The sequence below is a fragment of the Petaurus breviceps genome, unplaced genomic scaffold (genome assembly GCF_028583685.1).
Source record: "Petaurus breviceps papuanus isolate PSGF00001 unplaced genomic scaffold, PetGlider_PUasm1.0 90919, whole genome shotgun sequence".
Taxonomy (NCBI): domain Eukaryota; kingdom Metazoa; phylum Chordata; class Mammalia; order Diprotodontia; family Petauridae; genus Petaurus; species Petaurus breviceps.
Window position 1 is genome coordinate 35,077,948 of NW_027187378.1, and position 19,747 is coordinate 35,097,694.

Here is a 19,747-nt window from a genome sequence, read left to right on the forward strand (position 1 = left end):
GAAAAACCAAAAACTTACAGGCCCCCAGAATTACCTCTGAAAACAGCTGAACAAAAAATCTGAAGCTTTGGATAGTGTCCCCTCCACTCTGGAAGCAGAGCCCCACTTTATCATAGAATTAAAAGTCAAGAAAAAGACTGGGAAATGAGCAAACAGCAAAAAAAAAAAATAAGACTGTGACTATAGAAAGTTACTATGGTGACAGGGAAAATCAAAACACATACTCAGAAGAAGACAACAAAATCAAAGCTCCTACAATCAAAGCCTCAGATTAAAATATGAATTGGCACCAAATCATAGAAGGGCTCAAAAGGGATTTTGGAAATAAAGTAAGAGATATAGAGGAAAAATGGGAAGAGAAATAAGAGTGATGCAGGAAAATCATGAAAAAAGAGTCGACAGCTTGGTAAAGGAGGCACCAAAAAATACTGAAGAAAACAACACCTTAAAAAACAGAATAGGCCAAATGGTAAAAGAGGCACACAAATGCAATGAAAGAAGAATGCCTTGAAAAGCAGAATTGGACAAATGGAAAAAGATATACAAAAATTCACTGATGAAAAGAACTCCTTAAACAAATAGAATTGACCAAATGGAAAAGGAGGTACAAAAATTCACTGCAGAAAATAATTCCTTAAAAATTAGAATTGGGTAAGTGGAAGCTAATGACTTTATGATACATTAAGAAACAATAAAACAAAACCAAAAGAATGAAAAACTAGAAGATAATGTGAAATATCTCATTGGAAAAACAACTGACCTGGAAAAATAGATCCAGGAGGAATAATTTAAGAACTACTGGACTACCTGAAATCCCTGATTAAAAAAAGAGCCTAGACATCATCTTTCAAGAAATTATCAAGGAAAATTTCCCTAATAGTCTAGAACCAGGGGGCAAAATAGAAATTTAATGAATCCACCAACCACTTCCTGAAAGAGATCCCAAAATGAAAACTCCTAGGAATATTATAGCCAAATTTTAGAGTTCCCAGGCCAAGGAGAAAATATGACAAACAGCCAGAAAAAAGCAAGTCAAGTATCATGGAGCCACAGTCAGGATAACACAAGATTTAACAGCTTCTACATTAAAGAACTAGAGGTCTTCTAATATGATATTCCAGAGGGCAAAAGAGCTAGAATTACAAGCAAAAATCACCTACTCAGCAAAACTGAGTATAATCCTTCGGGGGAAAAATGGATATTCAATGAGATGGAGGACTTTCAAGCATTCTTGATGAAAAGACCATAGCTGAATAGAAAATTTGACTTTCAAATACAATATTCAAGATAGATGGATAGATAGATGGATAGATAGGGAGACAGGGAGAAAGGAGAGTGAGAATGAGAGAGTGAGGGGGGGGAGGGAGGCAGATACCATAGGATCACAGGATTTATAACTAGAAGGGACTTTAGAAGTTTAAGTTATCTCAATTCCCTCATTTTACAGCTAAGAAAGTGAATTTCAAGTAGGCAAAGTAACTTATAGATTGTATGGTATAGAACTGAGATAAAAACCTAGATCTTTTAAATCCAAATACAGCATGTTTTTCATTAAAAAGAGAAGGATGAAAGGGCGGCCAGGTGGCTCAGTGAGTAAGAGCACCGGCTCTAGTGTCGGGATGACCTGGATCAAATCCCGGTTTCAGATACTCAGCACCACACCTAGAAATAACTGGCCGTGTAACCTTGAGCAAGTTACTTAACCCTGATTGCCTTAAAAAAAATAAAAAGAGGATGTATATGTGTGTATGTATATATGTATGTAAATATAGTTGTCATAGTTATATGTTTATATATAGTTATACATATATATTTAGTTATTATACCTAGTTATAGATGTTCAACACAAAGAAGGTACTTAAGAATGCTTATTAAATTGAACTGAATTGGATTCTGGCTCCATTAAACCTCACTCCATAGAGACATACATGTATGTATGTATGTATGTATGTATGTATGTGTATACATACATATGTATATATTTCCAAATGATTTTGTGATCATTGTCTTTCTTAGCTTCCAGATATGCTCTAAGCAACCTAAGAAGTCCTTTTCTTAATTTCAAACTTGATTTCCTATAGGCTTGAATTGGTTTTCACCCAACATCAGAAAAGTTTAGTGTTTTCCCAGAAGCCTTGCCCAGAGACAAAACTGTTAAAATAAAGCATGTGAAAGCCCTCACAAAGGTAGGAGAGTCTGGAGTTGTACTCCTAACAGCATGAAGCCAATGCCTCTGAATTCCAATCTCATAAGAAAAATAAAAGACAAACTGCTCCTGATCCATTTTGATTTTGGAAATAAAAGCTTCTTGAATAAAGAAATCTGACTTTTTTTTCTCATCTTAGGCTCCAGAGGTCTTTATCAAAGCAGGGGGAAAAAATCCTCAAACAGAATAGACTGGACTGTGGAATATTTCAAAGAAAAAAGTCTTGGTCTGCTTTCTAATACTCCCTCCTCCTACAGAGACAACCTGGCTCTCATCTTCCTGTAGTTATCACTTAAGGCTCAGCCCATTTTTGCAAACTATTTATGAGAGAATATGAAATGCATGCCTGAAACAAAAGGGTAGCATTTCTTGGGTAAGTATTTCTTCCTAACTGTTATTCTTTTTATCCAATTGGGAAGATAACAGTGCAAATCATACCTTCAGTCTCATTGGTTTTCAGTTACAAGAGAAATAAGTTTCTTTGGCTAGTGCCAAAGCTAAAGTCTACCCCTCTGCTGCTAATTTGATTATTTTTCCATTAGGGAGACGACAGCGACTTCATCTGGATTGTTTAGCCTGACACGAAATTTATGACAAAAGGCTGGTTTGGTGGCCCAAGGGCACTGTGGTCAGACTCTCAATTTTGATTGAGCTGAATGAATGATGGAGCTATTCCCTGCCTGAGGGGGCAGTAAGATAAAGCATAGAGAGGGACAACTGGAATCTGTGCTTCTACTTTGGAGACAAGGATATTTTTTTCCCTCCAGTTCCATCTTCAGTAAAATAGCATTTAACACTACCCCCTCCTTCTCTTCCCCTTTTAAGTACAATTTAAAGAAGGACAAATGGGAGCAAATCAACCCAGGGCACTCTTTATAACTACAACTGACAGTAAGCACAGATATTCAGATAAAAATGAAATATTAATGTCAAAGTTTCTTTTGATTTCATAGTGATAGAGGAGAAGAATCCTGAAAAAGTTTCCCAATATAACTAGTAAAAATCCTTTAGGACACAATTTGAAAATAGAAAGCCAAAATTTTTACTCCCTAGAAAAGAGTTCTTGATCTTTGTTTTGTCATGGGAAGAGGAAAGAAAAGAAACAATCATTTATTAAACATTTACTATATGCCAGGCGCTGTGCTAAGTACTTTACAAATATTATCTCATTTGATCCTCATGACAAACCTGAGAAGTAGGTCAACCCCCCTTCAACAAAGCCTGGACACCCCTTCTTAAAATTATTCTAAATACATAAAACCCTTGGAATGAAAAAGGAAACCAAGGATATTGAAATACAAATGTTAATTTTTTTTTAATGTTTGTGAATTTCAGGTTGAGAACCCATTCCTGAGTAGAGAATAGAAGACAGTGTTAGACTATACATTAATGTGTATAAGAACTTCTTCTGTAAGGAAAGTGATTTTTACTCTGGATGAAGCAGCTCTGATGTTGTTTGACCATCCTGCTAGTTGAAATTCTAGGAAAGCTGTTCCAAGAGAACTTTACCCAATTATTTATTTATTTGTCTTGTTTTTCAGTGTCCTCCTAGAATAATTTGAAACCCAGCCCAGTAATAGCCATGCTGGAAGACCTCCAGGAATAAATCAATAAACTTCTGACAACTAAATAGTCTAGCAAACTCTTTGGCTGAACTATGGGCCAGCAGGCCCCATCTTCACTGATCTGGCCTGAAAACTACAGATATAAGAACTTCATTCCAGTTTTTAGACATTGCCAATGTCGAAAATGGTTTTGCTTGACTCTGCATATTTATTTGTTACAAAGTTATTTGTTACAAAGTTTTCCAAAAGTAGCTACCAGAAAAACATGGAAGAAGCTGGACCATCCTTTTAGGATTTCCCTCTGTTACTATCATGGTTATACCAATGTTAGCAAGAAGGTACATTCTTACCCTCTTAGGACAGGTCTAGATTAGAGCAGAGACTAACTAATCCCATGTCACTGGGGCTGAAAATTCCACCCTACACAGAGACAAAGTTTTATAATAAGAAAAAGAAAGTGATGGTTCAAAGAGGGGCATGGGAGCCAACTTACCAAACTTAATTGAGACAGACCAATCCAATGCCATAAGCTTTTGCTAGGACCTAAGGGTTAAAAAAAATTAAAATAGTCACTGATCTCAAGAAGTTTACAGTCTACTAAGGGGTTAAAACAGGTGCAGAGATTTTTTTTAAAAAGCATTTGGGTTGAAGCAAGAAGGGCCTGGTAGACAAACAACAGGGAATCAGGAAAGGACTAATATTCTTATTTGGCTCAATTTCTAGATTGGCAGGTTGTGCTTTAGTCTGACTTCTCCCTCCCTTATTCTTATATGGTGTGGGCAGGCCATGGTTGGTCCTGAGCAAGATGGTTAAGACCAGGTCCCACCTTCTTTCCAGAAGTGTCTGACCTTGTCTGTTACTGTTGTGAATAAGCATGGACTGCCTGTGTACTGGTTTAAGTGCATGATACACTTAATAAAGGTATTTTAAAATTAAACCAAATTGAGGACTGAGATGGTGAAAAGGACACCTATCACCTTCACGAAGCATAAAGAGACCTCTTCTGAGGGCAGGAAAAGGGCATTTCTTCTAGAATGACAGTAAAAACTCACATTTCCAAAGCTGTGATATGACTCCAATGAGAAGGCATCTAAAATGCCAAATTAGTAGTACATCTGAATGATATCTAGTCAAAGACTAATCATTGAAACAAGATGAGGCAATTTGCCATTTTCATTAAAACTGGATATTACCAACTGGGAAGAGTCAGTCCAGGCAACTTCCAAAGTTCCACTGGGTCTACTCCAACAGATCAACTTCCTTTGAATCTTCCAGAATACATTAAGTTACTACATGTCTATATATAAAGTTCAATATCCATACATCTCAATGTCAAGCCTCAACCTAACAACTTAACCTATCAATCCCAAACTATAACTCATGCCAAACTCATAAATTCATCATTTTTATGAGCAATTTTTCTAAGCTAATGGCAATGGCTCTTTCTAGTTAAATCTTTGAAAAGTCTTTTTATGGAATGTAATTTTGTTTTAAAGAATAAAGGTCCCATGATGGAGTCTGGCCAGAATCTGAAGATCAAAATTGCTAAATGTAGAGAATAACCATAACCATAAACTTGGATATCAGGGAATGAAAAGTTTGGCCCGAGAAGCTTAAAAAGTCAGTGTAGGAATTGAAATGTGCACTAGTGGAAAGAGCCCTCAACACTAATGTAATCACAGATTTGTTTTTGTTTGTTTTTGAAGTAATGGAGTAACTCGTCAATGTTTGGCACCTAGACATTTTACAAATAACATTTTCATATAATCACATGGTGAGATCTTTGAAAACACAGTATCATCCCAGCATGACATAGCAGATAGATCAATGGACTAGGGGTCAGGATAAGTTGTTCAAATTCTTCTTTTGAACCTACTTCAATCACTTACTAGATTGGACAAGGTATTTAATCTCTCTGAGCCTCAGTTTCCCCACCTACAGGCAGTTAGTTTGTACAGTGGATAGAATGCTGGACCTAGAGTCAGGAAGATGTGAGTTCAAATTTGACCTCAGATACATGCTAGTTCTGTGGGCCCAGGCAAGGTGTCTGCCTCAGTTTCCTCACTTATAAAATGAAAATAAACTACCTCCCAGGATTTTTGTGAGAATAAAAAGAGATCAGAAATGTAAAGCCCTTTGCAAACTTTAAAAGTATTACTAGAAAACTTTGCAAACCTTATATTGCTACAGAAATGTTAGTGATCATTATTGTCAACTAAGGCTTCAGTTTCCTCATCCTTAAAACACTAGAAGGATCAGAATTTAAGAATATCTTAAAGGATCAACTTGTGTCAATTGACATTGCATTTTTTAATAAATACAGCAAATAACTAAAGACAGGGTGAAAATGTTTATTTCAAAGTAAATTTGATTTCAAGTAAAATTATAATAAAAATTTTGCATCAGTATTAGTATTAAAATGAAAGAGATAAGATGACTTCTAAATTTCCTTCAAACTCTATCAATCTATGTGTCTTATAAGAGTACTCTATCCAGGTTTATGCTCCAAGAAATAATAATGTTAAAAAGTCAAAGATGATATGTCTCAAGGGATATAGCTAAAAATATAAGATGAGATCTTATGAATAAGAAGAATGGTAGTCGAGAACATAAAGGACTGTTAAAAGCAGAGAGAGGATGGTAGGAGGCAGCTATGGAGGAAATATACATAGCAGACACAGCACTCACTCCAGAGTCAGGAAGAACTGCGTTCAAATCAAGCCTTGGATATTTACCAACTGTGCCACCTTGGCCACTTACCCCCTGCTTGCCTCAATTTGCTCAACTATAAAATGGGGATTAAAAATTAGCACCTATCTTGCAGGTTGTTGTGAGGATCAAATGAGATAATATTTGTAAATTACTAAGCAGAGTGCCTTACTCAGAGTGGATGTTATATGAATATTTTTCCTTTCCCCAAATTCCCACCTAGAGCAAACAAGGGAAGACAGATTTAAGTTATTTTAACATGAGAAGATTATAAGAACTTACTCTCCATGAAGTCTATTCAACGGACACTATGGAAAGAATGGTTGTCCTTGTGGAGGCAAGAACCTCAAATAGAAGACCTCTTAATCTTGATTTAGGTTCTATGATCTATACCACTCTGATTTAGGTTCTATGATCTATACCACTATGCCAGTGGACAGGATTATGTGACTCATAAAGATGTGGTGCCTCAGATGGGGAAAATACAGCTGAAAGAGGAAGATCATTTCTAATATTTTCCAAGATCAACTTAAGTGGATGTTTTACATTTGCTTATTTGTTCCTAAGATTTTCAACTAAATTCAAAAATTATCTTTTTCTTGATCAGCTGAAGAGACACAATTGTGGATGCATATAAATGAATGAATAAAAAAGCACTTGGAGCTTGAAATGTGCCAGGTACTATGTAAGCACTGGGGGCTCAAATATAAATGACACACACAAGGAGTGTGCATTCTAAAGGGAAGACAATGTACACAAGGGCAGTGATAGCCAAGAAAAAGTGGTTGAGTATGGGAAATCACAGTGATGGTGAGAAGAGCTATAGGACAGACAAGTGGAATGCTCTTTCCAGAAATAATGGTAGTATTGATTTGATGACTGTTCTCAGAATAACATGTAGAGAGGGGCAGCTAGGTGATGCAGTGGATATAGCACTGATCCTGGAGGAAGGAAGACCTGAGTTCAAATCACCACCTCAGACACTTACTAGCTGTATGACCTAGGGCAAGTCACTTAACCCTGAGTGCCTCCAAAAAAAAAAGATGTCGAAAGGGCAGGGTTGCCTAGGGGAGTATATGTATGCAATGTCATGCCAGGAAGATGGTTGGGGCAAGTGAGAATGGAAGTGTGGTGCCAGCTATATCATAGGTTTCATTTGCTCATGTACTTGCTAACCAGGAGAGCTCAGCTCCAGGGGATGAGTTCCAAAACTGAGCAGTGTAAGTCCTCTAGAGTGCTATCTCTGGAGGTCAGGTTTGGAAGGCATTCCAGCACCAACAAAGGCAGGGCTGCATGACAAGAAGACAGCCTATGTAAAGTATGCTCTACAGGTGTCTACAGAACATCAAACACTGCTACATTCAGTCCAGAATGCTATACCTTAAAACAGCACTTTGCACAATTAAGATATACTTTATGATAATTTTAAAGTCCTCTTTGTTTTATGTGATTAAAAAAATCTAGAGCCAATTTATGATAAGATATTTGGAATAAGGTTGGAGTAGAGATTGGGGAATGAGAAAAGGAGTTCTGTAAGCTCTGATGAATTACATAATATTTTAAAAGATATGTCATTTAATTAGTTTATAATATATACCAGAGTAGAAGGTGAATGATAGATATTCATAAGTAATAGGAGGTAATTCAATGAAAACTTAATTCACAACAGACCTATTTCTCTTAATGATGTACCATAATCATAAACTTGGAGATCTTTGATTATGTCACTTATTTTGAACTTTTTACTCATCAAATTTTAGATTGGTGGAGTCTGACATAATGAGGTTTTACTGTTTAATGTGACTTGTGAGAGAATTCTCCCTCTATTATGAAATGGGAGTTATATGCAGAAATCCCTATACGCTAAGAAGAGATTAGAACTGTCAGCAGCAGGCAGTCAGGAGAAGCATTAGATGCTGGCACCAAGTGGGCGAGGGAATGAGCAGTTTGCAGGCACTAGCTACCTGGTGATCCCGGGCTGCGGGGGTGGCAATTAGCTCCTGGCATCATTAGATTTGCCAAAGTCAGCCTGCAGCAGCAGCAAAGTGCTAGGTGAGTATAAGCAGCAGCAGGAAGGGGCTTCCCATACCAGTGTTCTGGGGTAGTAATAGCTGTCCTGGGAGGTTCTAGGGCTGATCCTCATGTCTAAGTTCTCTCTAGTTCTCAGCTGTGTCCCGCAGTTCAAGGAAATGCTTAGGACACGAGTCCTTAAATATTTTGTGGCATGGACCCCTTGGGTCATTGGGTACCCCCTAAACATTCTAATGAAGCCTACTGACCTCTTCTGTGAATAATGATTTAAGTACATAAAATTAAAAAGAAAACTAATTATACTGAAATATAGTTATAAAATATTTTTTAAAAAAGAAAAATCCTAAGGAAATAGGAAGAGATATTCCATGAGTGACAGGGAGACAACTAACATATGGTTAGGGACATGCAGATACCAGGAGAACTGGCCAGTGATGAGACAGCAACCCTTAGATACAGCTTCCTGTTATATGTCTGCTGCTTCTCAAAGTCTTGTCCTCCCCTCAAGGATGCACTTTGGCATTTGAAAACCATGTTGCATGTTTTCTCAATATTCATGATTATCATCTTATATGTTGAACACCTGGGTTCAAAACCTACCTTGATCACTTTCTATCCACATGAGAGATAGGACAAAAAGTACAATATAGAGCTGCACTAGAGGTCGATACTCTAGATTCTGTTCAGGGTACTTAGCCCAACTCTCTTTACCTTTTTCACTTCCCTACCTTGTACCTAAAGTTTGAGCAGAGGACCAGATAACTTTTGTCTCCTGCATACAGCTTCCTGAGCACCCAGCCAGTTGTTGGCCAGTCCCTGGCCCTTCTTTGCAGAGCTGATCAAGGGAAAAACAGAAAAATGATAAACAAAAGTAGAATGGAGAGTGATGGTGATAAGCGGCCGGGTATTCAGGCCCATGGCCAGTGCTAAAAATCCAGTCACTGAGCATTGCATTCATCACCTCTATTCCCCATCTTCACCCTTCTTGCTGATAATATGATAGTATCCAAAAGGATGAATGCTAGACTGAATTTGTAGCTGCAACATTCTATTGGGCTCCAACATATCACATTCCAATAAAACTAAAGCAAATCAGTAAATGTCTGTTGTGCTGCTATGAGAAAGATTCCCCTGCCCTTAAGGAGCTTACAATCTCGATGGAGTGAAAAGAAGTTAAATAACACATGAGTTAAAAAGCAATATAAATAAAATAAATATATTTTATTTTTTATATATAAATAAAAATATATAAATAATTTTATAAATTATTTATATATAAATATATATATAATAATATAAAAACAGGTAGGACTTGAATCCAGATCTCCTTGGCTCCAAGGCTAGCTTTCTATCCACTATACCGGTGGCATCCAACTCAAATAGAAATGGATTTTTATGGGCCTATAATAACTTTGAAAATCACAAATTAACATTGTCTTTGCTGGGTTTTTTTTTTTTCATTTTTATTTATTTCATTTCCAATTACATTTAATCTGGTTCCTTCTGTATAGAGAGTTTTGCTTTATTTTGTTTTGATTGAAGAGGGAGGCAATGAAAGGGACTTTGAGAAATAAATAATACCAAGGAAAAACCTTAAAAACAAATACTTAACTGAATTCAGCCTATGTGCCAGGTATTGTAAAGCAGTGAAATGAATACAAAAAGGGTAATAGGCATGGTTCATTCCAAAAAGGGATGGGAAGATGGCACACAAACACTGAAAGATAACTAACATTACAGATCTGCAGAATGCATGGTTAGTAAAGAGAAAAATTATTATGAAACCATGGGAGGGAGAAATTACTCTGGTCTGAGTTGGTAAAGGAAGGCTACACAAAGGTGGAAATCGGCAAAGAAAATTATTGTGTTTCATAATACAACTTTCCAAGGTTTCCAGGTTTCACACATTTACCTAAAGTACTGTCATGAGTGAGTTTGAGAAGTCAGTCAATAAGCATTTATTAAGTGCCTACTGTGTGCCAAGTACTGTGCTAAGCACTGGGAATACATCGAAAGGGAAAAGCCATCCCTGCCTTCAAGAAGCTTACATTCTAATGGGGGCAACCACATGTAAATAACTAGTACATAGAAGACAGTATACAGAGCAGATAATCTCAGATGGCAAGTCAGTGACATTAAGGTGAATTGGATATAGTTTCTTGAAGAAGGTGGTACCTTATCTGGTACCTGAAGGAAAATAGGACATGTAGAGGAGGAGGGACAGAATTCCAAGTGGGGAGAGGGAGGGGCAGCCAGGGAAAATGCCCAGAATGGAGAAATGTAGTGCCCAGTGAGAAAAACGGCAAGAAGACCAGTGCCCCTGGATTTCATAATATGTGGGAGGGTAGGGGGATGTAAGGGTAAGAAGACTGGGAAAGTAGGAATGGGTCAGGTTATGAAGGGCTTTAAAAGTCAAACACATACGGGTGGCTAGGTGGCACAGTGAATAGAGCACTGGCCCTGGAGTCAGGAGGACCTGAGTTCGAATTTGGCCTCAGATACTTTACACAAAAACTAGCCATGTGATCTTGGGCAAGTCACTTAAGCCCAACTGCCCTCCAAAAAAGCAAAAAAAAAAAAGTCAAACACATAGCTATTATATACAGTATTTTTTAATAAATATACCAGTGAGTTACAAAACAGAGGGTTTTAGAAACTCTGAGATTATTAATAATTTCTTTTTTAACTTCAACAAATATTTACTAATCACCTACTGTGTACTAACTGTGCATTGCTCTATGCCAACCAAAGTGATGAAAGTCTGCTAGAAGAAAATGAATTTGAGTTAGTCTCTAAAGGATAAGGAGGCGTTCCATAGGCAATATCTTACTGCAGTACTAGCCAGTAGCAAAATGGAAAACACCCAATTAAGGGCTATTATTTGTATTATATATGTGTTTATGTACAATTACTTACATCAGTCCATCAACTCCTTAATCTTAATGCCTTCCTTCTGAAATTATCTCCAGTTTATCTTGTTTGTACACAGTTGTTTGCATTTTCTCTCCCTCATTAGACTGTGAATTCCTTCTTCTAAATCCCTTAGAGGAGGGATTTTTTTTATTTTAATTTTTTTTCTTGCCTTTCTACTTAGTACGGTGTCTGGCTCATAATGGGAGCTTGTAGACTTGACTTGGTGTCTTTATCCCTCCTCTCCCCCACTGGAATATAAGCTTTCTAAAGGCAAGGACAATGTATTAGCTAAACTATGTATCTCTCCTATATATCAATCCAATGTTTGGTCAACAGTAGGCACTTAATAAATATTTGCTGATCACCTTATTTCAATGAATGTTTAAAAATAGAGTCACCTGAACAATGCCAAGAATGGTGCACTCACATGCACTTGAAAGAGAGGAATTGGCCCACTCTGCTCAGTGACCTAGCATCATGGGAATTTTCCCAGTCAGTTTTTTTTTTTTTTGGGGGGGGGGGGGGAGACCTGCATTTAGCCTGCTAAAACACATTTCTATTGTCTTATCTTTGGGAATAGAACAGCTAGCTCTGCATGTTCATTCCCCTAGTAACAAAGCAACCAGGAAGAAATCTATTGAGTAAAATTTCTATCTCTGTTTGCCACTGGAGTTCCATTTTAATCATAGCCATCTGGAAGGTGTTTCATATCATTTCCCAAAGATGAACCACAATAGCTGCATGAATGTAATGCTAAGTGTGGACAAAATTACCCAAGAATACACCAAATGGAAATGAGTTCTTTACTTTTAATGTCATTTTGATGCACCTAATGTTTTTTCTTCTTTTCTTTCCTTTAAAGGAAAAAAAACCCCAAAGGTTAACTGTTATAAATCCAAACCAATGGATCTGCCTTTTGGCACCAATTCAGGGCAGGAAGCCATGTCAATATTAAGTGCCACTATCTCTGGAGCAGCTGAGAATGCTGACCAAGAATCATTTGCTAGAAAAGCTAATGATCTGCTACAATAAAAACTCAGCATTATTGGGACTGTTCTATGTGGGTGCTTTTTATTTACTGCAAGCTAGCATCAACCAATTAATTTTTTCTAAGAAATTTCCTTAGCCCCCATAAAAGTCTCAGTCTGGTACCTCATTTTGGCATGGAGGTAACACTGGGTTCTTGAAACAGAAGTTCTGCCTGGCTTTACCAAGCTGGAAAGGTTTCACCCACCAGGCTGAATGACAAGCTATGCATCTGTTGTTGGTAAAAAGGGAGAGGTTAATCACCAGAAGGTTGGCCACAGAGTGACTAATCATTTTCCCCATGGTGAAACATGAAAATGTGAACATGTCAAAGGGCCATCAGTCCTGTACTCCCTGATTGAAAAAGAGTGACAGAGGAGGGAAAGAAGATGCTGAGTCAATCTTCTTGGAACATCTAGGAATATTAATTTCATTGTCAGTAGTCAGTATTAAATTTTTGTCCAGGGACCCATGATTTCCTCCAATGGGAGAAATAACCTATATCTAGAATGACAGTTTTTCAAAAATGAAAACTCTTCTGGTTATATCTAAGTTCTTATAAAGAAACTGCAGATAAATGAAAGAAAAGCCCACAGGTTTTCCTTGGAGAGATGAATTGGACTGGTAAAAATGTTTCACCATGCACCCTTGGGCAGCCAGGTGGCACAGTGGACAGAGCACTGGACCTGGAGTCAGGAAGACCTGAGCTCAAATCTAACCTCATACACTTACTTGCTCTGTGACCCTTAGGTCATTTAATCTCTGCTTGTCTCAGTTTCCTCAACTAAAAAATGAGGTTAATAACATCACCTACCTTGCAGGGCAGTTATGAGGATCAAAAGAGATGATATTTGTAAAACACTTGCCACAGTACCTGGCACATAGTAGGCTTTTCCCCTTTCCTTTCTCCTACCCAGAAGCAAGGAAAAACACTTCATGGGATATTAGATAATTGGCCATCTCACCTTCCAACACTGAGAATAAGTGTAAACAAAAACACCAACAAGAAGGCTACAGTTTATATTGCAAATATCACTGGTGAGCATGAAGTTACAGATAAATTAAATGTGCAGTGGATAGTGCTGGACTTGGAGTCGGGAAAATCTGAATTCAAATCCCACCTCCAAGGCCTGCTAGTTGTGTGACCCTGGACAAGTTAATTACCCTTTCAACTTCAGTTTCCTCATCAGTAAAATGGAGATAATGATAATAATGGTGACTCTCACAGGGTTGTTGTGAGAATCAAATTATTTAATATATGCAAAGCCCTTTGAAAACCCTAAATTGCTCTATCAATACCAGTTATTTTTATTTTATGAAGAACTTAACAAGATTCTCTAAATTGAGCCAACCTGTAGGTAGGATAATGAAATTGGGAGTTACTGCAGAACCATTCAAATTTCATTCTACCACACCAGGACACAGTGTACTATATGAAGTGGCATTTAAAAAGATGAATTTGGAAAGAACAGATCAACCTAACCGAATACATAAATGCATGCAGAAGAAATCTATGTTGGATAAGATACATCTCCAAGACACTTAAGGATTGATTTTTAGTCTCTCTCTAAAAGGAGAAGCTTCTAAAAGAATAGGAAAAAGTCATAAAGTCCTGGACTAAGAATAAATAGACTTGGCTTTGGCTCACACATTCAACACTTATTTGTTCATGGGTAGGTCATAATCTAATGGTTTTCTGAACTACTGGATGGTTATAATAATACTTGTATTACAACTTCTCAGTGCTTTGCCAACCTTAAAGCACTACATAAATATGAGTTATAGTTATGATAAATATATCAAAGATATTCTTGATGAATAGTCAAAAGGAATAGGAAGGCTTTATAGATGTTTTTCTATAATTTATCATATCTTTATGGTCAAACAATTAAGACACACAGAGAATATAAGCCCCTACTCCCAAAGTGTCTCCTATTAACTGATTTCTTAATGCACTAGACATGGTAAAATAAAATGCAGTTTTGAAGGTTTCATTCAACAAAGTGTTTCTTATGCATGATCTTCTGGATAGTGATATCAACTGAAGTGTAAAACAGGGAGCTGTAGTAACATTCAAGGGATTCAGAAGTATTGCAAAGCATCCTTGTGCAAAGTCCAACATAAGAAAAATCTTTATCAATTGAAAGGATTTCCAAATTTCTTCAGAGATGAAATAAGACTAATTGCACCACAACCTAGAAAATAACAGTCTCCCCCTTAAAACCCACAGCAATGCAAAAGAAATCGTCTAGCCATTCATATGAGAAAAACAACATGAATGAAAATATATATTGTCTAGCTTGTGGCATGAAGTTTAATGGGCAGCCCCCTGATTTGTCTTTCAATATGTATATAAATATATGCTTGTGTATATATACACATATATACATATTCTATACACACACGCATACACATAAATCAAAGTTGGTTTGTTGTTTTGTTCTTCATTCTCAAAGAGGACCAAAATAACATCACTTTGTTGGAGACAAGTTTACAGTGTGTCCAACTGTGGCTGATCAGGACAACTTGAACTTGGAAGGCTCTACCACAGGTCAGGTATAAAAAGTCCACATGAACATTTGGAGCGGAGATTTCTCTAATTCTCTAAACATTTCACATTTCTTTTGAGCTACCGTATTTCTGTTTCACTCATAGAGCCTTCTTTGATGCAGGCACACAATGCTGGGCAGTCCTGTGCCAGTGTCTCCCATAACACTCAATTGATTACAAAGTTCTTCAGAAAGACCTTGAGAGTGTTCCTGTATCTCTTCTTCTGACTTCCATGTGAGCACTTATCTTGTGGGAATTCTCCATAACACAGTCTTTTAGGCAGATGTTTGCTTGGCATCTAAACAACATGGCCAGCTCATTGGAGTTGTGCTCTCTGCTGTAGAGTTTGAATGCTTGGCAGTTTAGTTCAAGAAAGGACCTTACTCTCTAGTACCTTATCCTGCCAGATGATCTTCAGAATCTTCCTAAGGCAATTCAAATGGAAGCAATTCAGTTTCCTACAACGGAACTGGTTATACAACACAGGCATACAACAATGAGGTCAGCACAAAGGCTCTGTAGACATTCAGTTTGATAGGCAGCCTAATACCTCTTCTCTCCCACACTTTCTTTCCAAGTCTCCCAAACACTGAACTAACTCTGGAAATGTATGCATCAACTTCATCATATATATGTACATCCCTGGAAAGTATACTGTCCAGGTAAGTGAACTTATTCACAGTATTCAATATTTCTCCATTCACTGTAATCAAAGGTTCCATTTATGGATGATATGGTGCTGGCTGGTGGAGAGCCTGTATTTTCTTGGTGTAAACTTGTTAGGTCAAAATTAGCACAAGCAGCCATAACCGATCCATACTTTGTTGCATCTCAGCCTCAGAGGCTGCATTGAGTGCATATTCATCTGCAAACAAAAAAAGTCATGCACCAATTCTACCTCCACTTTTGTCTTGACTTGTAGCCTTTTCAAGATAAATAATTTACCATCAGTGCAGCAGCTGATCTAAATATAAAAGTATGGATATCTTGAACAGGCACTACAGAGGGATAATGAGCTGGAACTAGAATTGTTGAGGATGAGATCAGCCTAAGTGGCATTTGGAAGAGCATGCAGTATTTTCAATAAGTACAAACTGCTCACTTTTACAAAAGTCAGTCTCTTTAACATCAATATTCTTCAACTGACACATGGCTGCAAATCATGGAACACAATGGTCCTCAAAGAATCAAAATAACAAGCAACTCAAAGGCAATACAAAGACTTGCTGGTGTCAAGTACTTTGCAGCATGATACCAACAATGACTCATTTGGGAGACACTGTCAAGGACATGTAAGATTAAAGAAGAGGTGAGCCAGCCAAAAGCAAGAATGAGAGGCAACAGAGAGAGAGAGAGAGAGACTAAGAAATACAAAGATAACTTCCAGATATAAAAACAATTAGATAAAGACCTTAAGTATACAGAGTGGGTACTCTCTGGAGAGTTTATAGAAGGACATTCCATTCCATCCAACAATCACTTATTAAGTGTCTACTATGCATCAGGTACTATGCTGGGTTCTTGCTTTGCAAGTTCAAGGGCAACATAAAATGAAAATGTGTACGAGGATTATAATATCAGAGAAAAAAAGCAGTCACACCATTGAAATCATGGAGCCATCAGACTATTAATTTTTTTAGTCCACATATTTAGACTCTATTAGAGTCATGTGGGTTACATTAATATATCACGTATTCTCAAGGCAAACCTGACCTTAGAAAATACAAGTTTTAAGTCGTTCTAGACATCAAGCAACACTCATTTATTAAAAGCCTACTGTGTGCCAGGATCTATGCTAGGCTTTGGGTAAACAAATATGAAAAATCAAATAATCCTCCCCTCAAGGTGATTATATTCTGTCTGGGGAGACAACATGTACATATAATAAAAATATAAAGAAAAAAACATAAATCTAAGTTAGGAAGGGAAGGCACTAGAAGTTGGGAGGATTAGGATAAGCTTTATCTAGAAGATGATGCTTGAAGGAATAGAGGAATTCCAAGAAGCATTGGTGGTGGGGGAATACATTCCATTCCAAATGGCAATTACGAGATCATCAGTAACTTTGGCAAGAGCGGTTTCAGCTGAATGATGAGACTGGAAGCCAGACTGCAAAGGGTTGAAGAGTGAGTGAAAGGAGAAGTAAAGACAATGAATAGAGATGGCTCTTTCTAGGGATCTGAGTGAGAAAGTAAGAAGAGATCAAGGATGATGGTTTGAGGAGCTTATAGGGTCTCATGAAGGGTTGGGCTTTTTTAAAGATAAAGAAGAGCTGGATATGTTTGAAAGCAGTAGAGAAAAAAACCAAAGAGCTTACATTCTAAAAGACACATAGAGAAGTGGTAATCAGGAAAGAGTGATTTGGTACATAGGGATGACAAATGGAGTCAAAGGGTAATTGATTGATGGTCCTTTTCCAGGAATGGTAGTATTGATCTGATTATTGATCTCTGAGCTACAGGTCAAAAGGGGACAGGAGGAAAAGTGGGAGAGAAAAACACAACTACAGGGCAGGAAGATAGACAGGAACATGGTGGGTTTGGGGCTACCTATGATGAATAGTCATCAATCAGAAGCCCAGGGTCCCAGAACAAGAACTATTTCATCTTTGGAAGGAGAGGTTGGAACACAATAGATGGCATAAAAAATGGCCAGAGAGCTATTAACATGGCCCACAACACCTCATATCAGAATAACATCCCTGGTCTTGAAGTCAGAAGACCTCAGTTCACATTCTGACTCTGATACTCACTAACCTGAACATGTTACTTAACCTCCCTCAGTTGCATAGCCCTTACAAAACATAAAGGAATTAAATATGGCTTATATACTTGCATTGTAGCTCTTAGGGTTACTTAACAAGGGTGCTTTGTAAACCTTTAGAGTATAACATAAACGTAAATCACCATCATTATCATTATAATACAATTTAATCTCTATAGGCTTTAAAAAATTTTAATTGTTTCATATTTATATTTTAAATCCATTCCTGATATCAACAAATTTCTACAGATGTTTGATAATGTCTTACAATCTCAAAACTCATATTTTTGTTTGTTTTCCCTTGATTCTGCTTTTCTTTTATAGGTAGCATGTCAGTTCTACACACACACACGTGCACACACATTTATCTGCCTCTTTATCATCCCCAAAATTGTGATCTTCCGCTCTTTTTGCCACTTCCCTTTCATAACTCTCTATAAACTCATCACGATGGTTAGTTTTTCTTTTCTCCATAATTTTGGCAGGTTGGTCACAAAACCTTTTTTCCTGTGGTGAATTCAAAAATTAAACTTGATGAAAGTAATAGTAGCCCACAGATTTAAAAATAGTAGCTCACAGATTTAAAAATAGTAACTCACAGGTTTAAAAATAGTAGCTCATAGATTTAAAGTTTACCAGGATCTTTACAAGGACCTTATATTCATGGCAGTATACAGACAATCATAGGTTCAGAGTTGGTAGGGACCTTAGAGGCAATTTACTCCAACCCCCTCTTTTTACAGATGAAGAACAAAGGCCCAGAGGGGTTAAGTCACTTGCCCCACGTTACTCAGGTCCTAAGTATCAGGATTTAAATCTAGGTCCCTCTAATTCCAAATGAGTAATCTTTCCATTGTACCACACTACCTCCCTGCCTCCACTGATTCATCTGATTCTCACAACAATACTGTGAATTCCTCTGAGCAGACATTATTAGCCCCCCCCCATAAAGAAATCTCTACCCTTATCTTCCTGAAAAAGTGACATTCTCATGTTTTAACATCATATCATGACTTTGCAATCTCATAGTAGATGCAAACATTTCTTCACATAATACTTTCCTGTTTTTCCCTTTTAAGAAATCAAGAAGGGGCGGCCAGGTGGCTCAGCGAGTAAGAGCACCAGCTCCAGTGTCAGGATGACCTGGATCAAATCTGGGCTCAGATACTCAGCACCACACCCAAAAATAACTGGCCGTGTAACCTTGAGCAAGTTACTTAACCCCGATTGCTTTAAAAATAAAAAAAAGAGAGAAATCAAGAGAAACTATTCTATCCCTGTTTAGTAATGTTCACAGTCTCTAATAAGCTCCCCTTCTCCTCTTAAAGTATAATCAAATACGCTTTTTTTTTTTTTGCTTTTTGGAGGGCAATTGGGACAAATGACTTGCCCAAAATCACACAGCTAAGCTAGTAAGTATGTCAAGTGTCTGAGGCCAGATTTGAACTCAAGTCCTCCTGACTCCAGGGCCAGTGCTCTATTCACTGCGCCACCTACCCACCCCCCAATACACATAATTTTCAAGATATATTTTGTTTTTACATTGCCTAGACTTTCCCCTTTATTCCTCTTTCTTCTCCCATTCCAGAGAGCCACCCCTTATAACAAAGAATTTACAATGATATTTTTTATAATGCTTGATAGTTTTCAAAAGTTTTCACATAGAGCTCTTTGATGATTCTTAGAATCCAACAAGGAAGTCATTGTTAAGTACCTACTAGGTGTAAGGCACTATGCTAGATGCTAAGAATACAAAACTAAAACTAAAACCAAAAAAGAATCTTCCCTTTACAACAATGCTGTCTGAAGGTGTTGAGATGGCCACCATTGTAATATAACTGAAAAGCAGTCTGATATGGCAGGAATTTAGAATCAGAGAATCTACATTTAAGCTATTGGACCTCTCTGGTGCTCAGTTCCTTCAACTATAAAATTCAAGGGTTGGATTAGACAGCCTCTAAGGCCCTTTCCAGCTCTAAATTCA

General features: G+C 37.4%; 1 protein-coding gene across 9 annotated transcripts in view; it reads right to left on the reverse strand.

Annotated features, from left to right (window-relative positions):
- The window catches only part of CSGALNACT1 (chondroitin sulfate N-acetylgalactosaminyltransferase 1), a 405,491-nt gene that overhangs the window by 165,053 nt on the left and 220,691 nt on the right, over positions 1-19,747 (reverse strand). For 5 of the 9 annotated variants that reach the window (XM_069075771.1, XM_069075768.1, XM_069075772.1 and 2 more), the window contains exon 3: positions 4,265-4,314. The exons of the other annotated variants lie outside the window; for them this stretch is intronic. The gene's annotated coding sequence lies outside the window, so the exon portion shown is untranslated. The remainder of the gene's footprint in view (positions 1-4,264; positions 4,315-19,747) is intronic. 9 annotated transcript variants of the gene reach the window in all.